The sequence below is a fragment of the Cynocephalus volans genome, chromosome 17 (genome assembly GCF_027409185.1).
Source record: "Cynocephalus volans isolate mCynVol1 chromosome 17, mCynVol1.pri, whole genome shotgun sequence".
NCBI classification, from domain to species: domain Eukaryota; kingdom Metazoa; phylum Chordata; class Mammalia; order Dermoptera; family Cynocephalidae; genus Cynocephalus; species Cynocephalus volans.
Window position 1 is genome coordinate 43,457,137 of NC_084476.1, and position 11,572 is coordinate 43,468,708.

Here is an 11,572-nt window from a genome sequence, read left to right on the forward strand (position 1 = left end):
CATTAAGAAAAATCAGGATCCCCCTTTAAAGAATGTGCGATGGCTATGAAATTTCAAATGTGAAAATTATGGCATATTTACTAACATGCATGAATTTTATTGTTTTTACAGCTATCCCTGGACTATTCCGTAGCCACTCAGATGCCTCTATTTGCAAAGACTCTAGTTATTGGCTGCTGCTTGACCATCTATTTTTTCTCTTCCAGTGCTTGGTAACTCTGGAAGATTGTACACTGCAGTCGTACTAGTGGTTAAGCTATTTGGGAATAAAGTTTATAATTTTTGACTAGAAGGATCTAATGATAAAATCAACAGAAATCGAATCCGGAAACATCTTTAATATTGTAATCAGAAATGACCAGCTGACTAAGTAAAATTTTTAAAGTAGGGATTACATTGATATTTCAACACCCTTGTTCTGTAGATAAGCGTATGTTAATTTTTTCCCCTTCTTTACTTTTTTTTTTAACCTGGGGAATGAGCTTTTGGTGGGGTTGGGTTTGCTATCTCTTTAGCTAGCAGAGCAATGTGCCTTTGATGCTCACACATCCTATTTTTATGGACACAGTAGCCATGTTTCATGGGGAGGTCAGAGCTGGGTCCCAGCTGTCTTGCCCTTGCTGAGCTTAGTGATATCCTTGGACTCTGTCATATGCTGCTTTGAGTGAACCAGACAAACAGCCCTTTGCAGCATGAGAAATCCCCCAAAGCTCTGAGATTTACCACCACTTCAATAATACTCAATGTTTTTTAGCATTAGAATGTGTATGTCATTTGAACTAATTTTGATTACACTTTGGCTTTGAAGAAGAATTGTTTCAAATAGACACTGATATTTTTTCAACTTGATAGCTACAGATTCTAAAATGCATGTTTTGTATTGTTTCATTTTAACCAGGCAGGAAAATTTTATGTAACCAGTGATAGTTTATTTTTTGTATGAATTTTGTTTAAGCTACAATGTTTAGGTTTTGATAACTCCTTACTCTTGCTATCTTAAGTTTATTACTATTTTTAATGGTATACTTGCCAAGATATTTAGCATGTAAAAAGCAGGGTTTTGACTTTTTAACAAAAAATCAAAACAGCTTCATATTGAAGCTGAGATTTACCATAAACAAGTTGAGTGGCAAGCTTGGTATGCTGTGTCTTGTTACATATAACTGTTGCCAGGATTTTTGTAAATATAATGTTTTAAATGTTAAAAAAATAAAATAAAATAAAACATTGAGTCTTCAATCTTCAATCTTTAAACAAGATATAATTCTCTTTTGGTTTATAATTCTCTTCTTTAATTTCCTCATAAAAGTCTTATACATTTTTATTATTTTCCCCTATGTATTTCATATATTTATATAATTATACCATGCTCTAACCAGCTGAGATGACTGGCCAGCCCAACACAATTAATTTTTGTATATTGACCTTGTATTCAATCAAGTAACTTTGATAATAATTTTCTTTCTAATAATTTTCTCTAGATTCTTTTGAATTTTCAATGCATACTGTCCCATCATTTTTAAATGATGTTTCTTCCTTTCCAATCTCTTTATAATTTTTATTTCTTTAATAACTTTTATTTCTTGCCTTACTGTGTCTAGGATCTCCATTACAATGTTAAATAAAAGTAGTAGAGGCAGATATTCTTGCTTATTCTAAATCTAGATCTCTAGAGGAAAACGTTTAATATTTCACCATTAAGAATGATATTCGAAGTTAGCTCATTTGGTTAGAGTGTGGCATTGATAACACCAAGGTCTGGGGTTTGATCACTGTACCAGCCAACAACAACAACAACAAAAATTTTGATATAGTTTTATGAAGATAAAGTTCCCTTCTGTTCCTTGTTTGCTAAGAGCTGAGTTTTTTGTTTTGAACTGTTTTGTTTTAATTATGAATTGATGTTGAATTTTATTAAATACTTCTTTGGCATCTATTGGAATGATCATATGATTTTTCTCCCTTATTCTTTTAATAAGGAGAACTGGTTTTCAAATATTAAGCCAACTTTTCATTCCTAGTCATTATATATTAACCTTTTTATGGTTTGGTCAGCTAGTCTGTTATTTAGGATTTTTACACGTACATTCATGAGAGAGATTGGCAGGTAATTTTCCTTTCTCATGATAACCTCCTTAGTTGTTTTTTTTTTTTTGCTTTTTTGTGACCGGTAAGGGGATCGCAGCCCTTGGCTTGGTGTTGCCCGCACCGCGCTCAGCCAGTGAGCGCACCGGCCATCCCTACATAGGATCTGAACCCGCGGCGGGAGCGCAGCTGCGCTCCCAGCGCCGCACTCTCCCGAGTGAGCCACGGGGTCGGCCCCCTCCTTAGGTTTTCATATCTCTGAAAGAGTTATTTTTCCTTTTCATTTCAATCTCTTAAGTCTGTTCAAAGAAAAAAGGTTTTGGTTTTGATCTTCTCTATTTTATTGTATTTCCATTGCATTAATTTCTGATCTAATTTTAATAATTTCTTTCCTTGTAATTCATTTGAATTTAATTTGCTTTTATTCTCTTAATGCCTTGAGATGAAAGCTTAGCTCTTACTATATATTTAAATATATTCATTTAAAGCTATAAATTTCTCTGTAAGCACATCTTTAACTGCATTTCACAAATTTTGTGTGTCATGTTTATTACTGTTTAGTTTGAAATATTTTCTAATTTTAATTGTGATTTTTTTTCTTTGATTCAGTGGTAATGTAGAAGTATATTGTTAACATTTCTGACCATATGTGGGTTTTCAAATTATTATTATTTTTTTGTTATTGGCTTTCTAGATTAATTGGATTGAAATCAGAAAGCATCCTCAGTATGATTTCAACTCTTTGAAAATGCTGAGACTTGCTTTGTGGCCCAGCATATATTTGGTCAACTAAGTGGTTTGTATGTATGAAAATAATATATAATCAAAATTTTGGGGAACAGTGTTCTATGTATGCCCATTAAGTAAAACTTGCTAATTGTATTGTTCAAATCTTCTCTAACCTTTGCTTGTTGAAAATTTCCCACTATGATTGTGGGTTTTTCTGTTTCTCTTTGTAGTTCTATCAGTTCTCACTTTTTTTTTTGTTTTGAGGCTATGTTATTAGGAGCTTATAAATTTAGAATTGTTGTATCTTCATTTGAGGATTTTTGCCTTAAAGTAAACTTTACCTAGGAATTATGTAGTAGTGATGATTGTACAATCTTATTACTATACTAAAAAATACATAAATAAATAATTTAATTGTATATGTAAAAAGGAATGAGAAAACCAACTTTCTCTTATGTTAATATAGCTATACCAGCTTTCTTTTGGTTAGAATCTTTCCATTCTAAATTTTCCAATCCTTTTACTTTTGATTTTTCTGTATCCTTATGTTTTATCTGTGTCTCTGGTAAACAGCATATTGTTACTTGTTTTTTAAATCCAGTCTAACGATCTTTATATTAACAGTAGAATTTTTTCCATTTATAGTCACTATAATTATTGCTATATTTCAGTCTAAATATATAATTTTATTAAGTGCTTTCTATTTGTCTCATATGTGCTATATTCATTTTTCTTTCCTTTCTTGCCTTCTTTTGAATTGATTATGTATTTTTAATTTTTCTAGTTTTTCTCTTTACAGGCTTGGAAATTATACAGTCTTTTACTATTCTTTTAATGATACTGCAGGGATTACCATATCTATCTTTGACTTATTAAAGTCTAATAGGAATTTACCTTCTTCCAGAACAATGCAAGAACCTTGGAACACTTTTACTCCATTTACTGTGTTGGCTTCTATGTCATTATTGTTATTCAAATTTTTTCCTTTTTTTTTTTTAAAGATGACGGGTAAGGGGATCTTTACCCTTGACTTGGTGTTGTCAGAACCACACTCTCCCAAGTGAGCCACGGGCCAGGCCTATTGTTATTCATTTTGATTTCACATATATTTTAAACCTCACAATACATTATTATTATTATTATTACTTTATATAGAAGTATCAGTCCAGTATACACATATTTACCTTTTTTATTGCTCTTCATTCTTTCTGCATTTTTCAAGTTCCTATCTGTCATCATTTTCCTTTTGCCTAAAGGACATTTTTTAGTGTGGCTCAACTGATGACAGGTTTTTCTCATTTTTTATTTGTCTGAAAATGTCTTTTTTTCCCTTTTTTTGGTGGCTGGCCAGTATGGGAATCTGAACTGAAAATGTCTTCATTTAATCTTCTAAGTGGAGAAAAGAAACTCAGTTTCTCCCACTGTACTATCACAACTCTCTCTGACACCAGATTTACGGGGATTTCTCTCCACCAACACAAGCAATCAATTCTGCAGCAATACCAGCTGGGTGTTTTTAAATTCTTCAATTCTAGTGTTATCTACCTGGAATAGCATCAGACGCCACAGGTTGAGAGATCAGTCCCAAAAGACTTCCCCCACTTCAGACACCAATTGCAAGTTTGGGCCTCTAGAACTTCACGTTGAGGTTCCCAGAACCCCTTCTTTAAGCTTGATTAATTTGATAGAGCAGCTCACAAAACTTAGGGAAACACATTTACCAGTTTATATAAAGGATATTTTAAAGGGTAAGAATAAATAGCCATGGGCCCACTTCTTGCCAGCTCTAGCCAGCCCTTTTGTCACATCCACAGTCACTTCCATTTCTTTCTTTCTCGACTCCTACCTCATTGTTGGCCCTAGACCAAACCTCCATCCCCTCTTACCTAATCTGATGTCTAGGACCTCCATTACAATGTTGAATAAAAGCTTCCTGCCATCAGGGCCACTAGTTGCCAGCCCCTTCTGCATCAAGCTACGAGAGCCATCAATATTTATCATGTGCCAGGCACTATTCTAGGTGTTGGGAGCTCTAAAGTGGAAATTTAAACATGTCACTCACTTAATAATACCTCTTAGCCCCCCATTTTTTCTGGCTGAAGCTTTAGTTTCTAACCCATCTCTCTAGACTCAGCCCTCTCACCCATGAATCCCCCTCCCCAGCAGACTGCTGTGTGGGGTAAGGCTGGCCTGTCTGGGAAACAGATGCTTGGGTTGGGGATGGTGGTGGCTCTGGGTGTCAGAGCTTGTCTGCTTAGTCTGAGTCAGCTGTCCCAATGGCACCCTGTGCCTGGGCAGGCCCTGTTTCCCTTGGCTGGGAGCCTCTGGGGCAGCATTTATGCCAGCACTCCAGTTCCAGGGAGACAAAGGTAGGAGCAAATATCCTGGACTGGTGAGCCAGGTTGGGGCTGTGCCAGGGCCTTTGTTTCCAACTTGGGAGTAGCTTCAGGTTTCTGCCCTTTTTCTAAGAACTGCAGATGTGCCACGCGGGTACCCAGTAGCCAGAGTCAACAAGAAAAACAATACCCGGGGGAAAATCTTACTCCCTAAGTCACAGGATCGTGTGGTGTGTGTGTGTGTGTCAAAGTTTCCGTGTCTGTCACTTGACTGTATGTCTCTATATACGTATTTCACACCTGTGTATGTGCATGTCCCTGTGTGTGTAGCTCTTTGTGTTGCATGCTGGGAGGGAGAAGAGGGAAGGATCTGTATTCCAGATTGGTTCCTTTCACTTAGTAATATGCATTTAAGGTTTCTGTATATCTTTTTGTGGCTTGATAGCTTATTTCTTTTTATCACTGAATAATATTCCATTGTCTGGGTATGCCACAGTTTATGTATTTATTCACTTACTGAAGGACATCTAAGTGTCCTGTATCCATGGATTTGCGTATGCCTGCCTGAGCTCTGTGCCTATATGTATCTGATGTCTGTGTTCTGTCTGGGTATATTTGATATGTTTGTGTGTGTTTCTAAGCTTACACGTTTATATGAATTTAGCCCCGGAATTCCATGATGTCCTCCAGTCTAACATTTTCCCTTCACTCTACTTCAGCCACTCTTTCTTGTGGTCAGGTCCTGAATCTTGTCATTAGTAAGAAGGACTCCACCTCAGAAGTTTCAAAATCCAGCTGGCTGGTTAGCCTAATTGATTAGAGCATGGTGCTGATAACATCAAGGTCAGGGTTCGATCCCTGTACCAGCCTCCTGGGGGTGGTAGGCAGGGGAGGGGAGTCTCAAAATCCAGTGTTTCAGATTCTAACGTATCCTTCTCTCTCTTCAGTTCTCTCACATTCTGACTCTCACCAAACCTGTCTTTCACCTCATTGAGGCTTCCAGCCTTTCCTGGCTCCCCATCCCCTTCATCCTTGACCTTCAGGTCTATCACTTCAACAGTTCTCTCTTCAGCACCCTCTAGGTCCTAACCTCCTCGCACTATTGCCCCACCCAGCTAATCCCCAACAATGCAGGTGAGCCTTGCTGGAGAAAAATCATACACAGCAAGGTGGATGGGTCCACCTGACATTCATCACCTGTAAACACAGCTGGGGATTCCTCCACCTGATACAAGTGGCCTTCCCTCTCCTATTTACAGCTATTCCTTTTTCCAGCTGCACCCTCTTTCCGCACCCCAAGTGCTGTGTGGATCTCAATACAAAGACCTTGACTCATACCTCCTCACAGAAAAAAACCTGAGGTTAATGCCCATGAATTTGCTCCATTTCCTGCCCTTCCCACCCCCAAATATGTCTAACTTCTCCCATCCCCACTTCCTTTCCTGTATCTAGGTGTCCTTCCTCACATCCAAGGCTAGACCCTCCAGAAAGAAACATTTCAGTTGTCTTTTGTCAGTACTCTTATGATCAAATGTCATAGAATTTCAACCCAAACCTGTTTAAGGAGACAAAAAGGGATCCTTTCCCAGCTTACAGTTAGGATGCCCAAAGTCATACTCTTTTTAGGAACAGCTAGATTCGGGAGCTCATGTGATGCTATCCAGAGAGCATCTCAATTCTGCACCTCAGTTTCCTCATCTGTAAAATGGGATATTAATCGTTCCTAGAACTTGGAGTTTTTGTGAGGAAGAGAAACAGTCAGAAACCCAAAGAGTACTGTTGGTGGCTGTCTTCTGTCTTCTTCTCTACCCAGCTGGCTTCATTTCTTTCTCTGCAGCATGGCTTTCTCTGCTTCCCAGTCATGTAATAGAAAGTGACCTACAACTCCTCAGCATATCAGGCCAGTTACAATTTAAATATTTTGGTTCAAATTCTTAATACCCAGGAGATAGAATCCAATCAGCTTACTTTGGGTCAGTGCCCACCACTGGGCCATTCAGGTGTGGTGGGAAGAGAACTACCTGATAAAAAGTGGCTGTTGAGGCCTCCTCCTGGGTGGTTGGGGCACCATAGGGAGAAAGAGGAATTGTGAGCTTGCCAGACACCCCCAAAAACTGTCCACTGTAATTAGAGAATGGAGAATCCCAGGCTGCTCTATGGGTGGGGATGCTAGAACTTTCCCCTCGACCTAATTAAAGGAAGGCCAAGCATTCCAGGTATACAAGTTTAGGACTTATTCTGTGCCCTACAGTCTCTGGAAGCTGTAGGAAAATAGTCTGGGTAAGGACATCAGGGATGCCATGTAAGAAAAAGGACAACAGTGGGAAATCCCTGTGGCGAAAGTACAGGAAGCTGCTGGGTTTTGTCTTGGCCTGGCCCTGAGGATTCTGTTCGCACAGATCCCAGATTAAGGGAAGCCTCTGGAAACCACAAGTGCTAACAAGTCATGGTATGGGGAACTGGCCTCCTATCCTAGCCCCAGCCTTGCTGGAAGGACTCTCTAGGTAAACAAAGGAGATGCTGGCCACACACTTAATTGTGGCTTTGTGTCAGAGAGGCTGAGTTGGCCAGCAAGACACAGATGGGGATTCTAGGGGTCAAGACAAAGTGGAGGATTACAGCAGGACCATCCAGCTACCACCTGGTGGCACATGAGCAGGGTACAAGCCCATTTGTGAGAGCAGCATCACACAAAGAGGAGAGTCACTCCAAAACTGACCAGTTTTACCAACTTCTTAGAGTGACAAAAAACAAAATAAAACACACACACTCAAAAAATCCCAAACACAAAACTGACCAGTTTTAGACTTTATTTTGACTTATAGCATTTATTTTGTTATTGTGTTGAGAAACACAAATAACAGAAGGGCTTTGCCTTCTTAGTATATAATGATAGCAAACAGTTATTCAGGGCTCACAGTATGCCAGACACTGTTCTAAGTGTTTTATATGTATTAACTCATTCAATCTTCAAACATTTGAGGTAGGTACTATCATTGTCCTCATTTTACAGCTGAGGGGACCAAGGTACAGATAAGTTAAGCAATTTGCCTAAAGTCACACAGCTGGTAAATAGCATAGCTAGGATTCCGACCCAGGCAATATATGATCTTAACTACTCAGTACTGCTGCTCTCATTCCAATGGTTTGTATTGCTTAGGCTCTTTTGGAAGCAAAACACAGGGCTTCCACAAGCTACTTTAAGGAAAAGAAGGATTACTGAAGGATAGAAGTGGGGCTGAAAGAAACAGATGGAAGGCTGTGGAAATCTAAAAATAGGCACCATGGCACACCAGGCCTTTAGGAGCTTGGAAATGAGGTTCTCTAGGGCTCAAAGTTTGCTCCAACATCCTCAGCAGCAAGGTGGAGTTTAAGGCTCCCCACTCCAGTGTGCCTCTATTAATACCACTCAGTATATTTCAGGTGTCTGCTCCATGCTCGCCTTATATATTCTCTGGCTTTCCTTCCGTCAGCTCTGTATCTTCTCTCTCTCTCAGCTAAAGCTGCCTCGTGCTTCTATCTTACTTGTCTCATGGCCTCTGATCTCCCTCCACGTAAGGACCTTTCAGCTCCTGCTTCTATGTGCCTTGATATCCCCACATTGTAAAGGTCATAATTCTGAGACAGAGAGAAAAACTGACTGGCTCAAGTCATCTTTCTGAGCCAGTTCAGGTCATAAGATGCTGGTCAGCGTATGGTTCATCTGCTCTTGGGTCTCGTATCCACCTCTAGTCCTGTCATGTGGGACTGGGGTGGGGATTGCAGTCACATGGTATAAAAACACGGTTGCCTATGGTTGCCTTTTCAGGTGGTGCTGTGGGTGAGATGGTTTCCTTCAAAGGTGCCTCTGTGATAGGCACGTATTGCTCAGGTCCTGTCCGAGCATCATATCCTCAGGCTAGAACTATTCTCAGTGACCCAAGTCAGTCCATTTCCTTGCCCTCCTAGGAAGGCCTCTTTACCCTCTGCTTCTCTTCAGGCCTATGAGCCCGGGTACCTTCCACCTACTTGGCTAGTCCAGTGAGGACAGCATCCATAGCTATTGATGCGGACACTGGTCAAAGAAGGAAGGGAAGGGACAGGAGTTGACAGAACTGGGTTTTGACAAGCTTGGGACTCCCTCACTGTGAGATTTGGGGGGACTTTCAGCCCCTTCTTTCTACTTTCTTGTCTGTATGATTGACTCTTCAGTGCCTCCTACCTGCCTCACACACCAAACCATGCAGACAGTCATTCCATCAGCTGCATCTTTTCTTCTTTGAGGATGATCTGCGATTGTGTTTGGATGTTCAGGAAAGCAGTCCCTTCACAGCCCCAAGAGGTGCATGTTTGTCCGTGTTCAGGCCAACCATGATAATTCCATTCCCCTTGCCGGTGATGGCCTCAGTTTGACCATGCTCATATGATGCTGCCTTGGACAATGTATCAGCTGAAGTGGGAGGGGCTTCTGGGAAAGGTTTTTATTTCTGATAAAAATTGATCCATGAGGAAGAACTCCTCTTTTTTCTTTGGGACCAGGGCCACATTGCAATCTCTGAAGGGAACAGGCTTGTTCCTTGGGAGTTATAGGAAAGCATATTTTGTTCCAACTTGGAACAGGTGGCTTTCATCCACGTAGATATACTAAAAAGATGAGGATTCTTTGTCAGGAATGATTCAGGGATTCCTGCCCTGGAGTGGGAAGTGGGGAGTAAAATGAGGGAGGATGAATTAGAAGACCTCTAAGCCATGTCCTGCCATAAGCAGGTAGAATCGAGTGATAATTTTTCTTTCGACTTTGCCTTATTATCCCGCTAGATAAAATTGGTCTAGTTTAATAAGTACAGCTAAGCTTTTGTCCCATTTTGGCACTCAAATATTGACCATGCCTTCTACTCCTTTGCCCATGGGACCAAGGACCTCTCTCCCCTCTACCTATTCTCCTTAATCAGACACCTGGAGGCCGGGTTTACAATGGTAGTTTTTCTGTGGCCATTCTGCCCTCTGCTGGATTGATGAGATGGACTGAGGATGTGTGGACTTTCGGGAAGGCCATTTTTTTGCCAACTTTCCAGAAGGGGGACATGATCAGGAGACCGGATTTCCCTCAGGATCACTCTAGGCCATTTGTTTGTTTACTAAAAATCAGGTCTAGGAAGCTGTGAACTAGCCTGAGTATGTGGTGAAAGATTCCTGGTGAACAAAACTGCCTGTTTTGGAGGTTAGAAGTTATCTCTGTGTGTGCCTGCTTGAGTTTCTTTATCCATATGTGGATGGAGAGATGTGAAAGAGAGGACTCATTTGTTCAGTGTTAAAAACAAAATTTCTTAGAAAAATTGGTCTTTAACCATTGGCAAAGTTTATGAACTTGCTAACAAGGAATCAGCAAGCTGACAAAAGCTCATGCTTTAGGGTATGAAAAGGGTAGAGAAATTGATGGATTATATAGCTGAGATACAAAAGACTTACATAAGCAACTAGTTTAGAGGGTGCTATGGATTGAATATCTCCCCAAAACTCATTGAAACTTGATCCCCGTTGTAACAGTGCTAAGAGGGTGGGAAATCCAATTATGGTATTTGAAAGGTCGGACCTTTAAGAGGTGATTGGATTGTGATGATTATACCCTCCTGAACAGATTAATCCATTCATGGAGTGATGGGTTAATGGTTTAATGGATTATCATTATGGGTGAAGACTGGTGACTTTATAAGGAGAGTACATGAAAGAGCTCTTACCATTTTGTCACCATGTGATACCATGCATCACCATGGGACTCTGTATACAGAGTCCCCACCGAGAAGGCCCTCACCACGTGCTCCCAGGACCTTGAACTTCCCGGTCTCCAAAACTGTTAAAAAATAAATTCCTTCTTTTCATAAATTACCCAGTTTCAGGTATTCTGTTTTAAGTGACAGAAAATGGACTAATATGGGTGTGGGGGCGACTTTCTCTAACTATGTAGATTGTAATTTCATTACATCTGGTAACAAAAATGTCATATTCCACTTTGTGGTGCCAGGGGCACTGGTTGACAATCAGAGATTAAAAATCCAATACACCTAAGAAGCAAAGGATGAGGATACATCTGTGGTTGCTAACTATAATGATAAAGTTTCTTTCCTTAACAATGGTGTTGATGATGTGATTGACATGAATGCATAAACCACAGGCACAGCTGCAAACAAGTTCAGACTTGAAACAGCCCACTAGGCACCAGAAATTTTCTCAAGCCACCACCGGTAGTGCAGACCGGATACAGTTTTTAAACCCCTCCCTGCCTTTTCTTTCTTTCTTTCATTTTATTTTATTTTTTTTAGCCTAGAGGTAAATTTTTTCTCTGAAATTAGAATTGTCAGCGACTGGATTTTCCACATAAGCTAATTTTTCAGATAACTGACATTTGCACCTTTAAGTACTGTAACTTTTCTTAAATCTTTTGT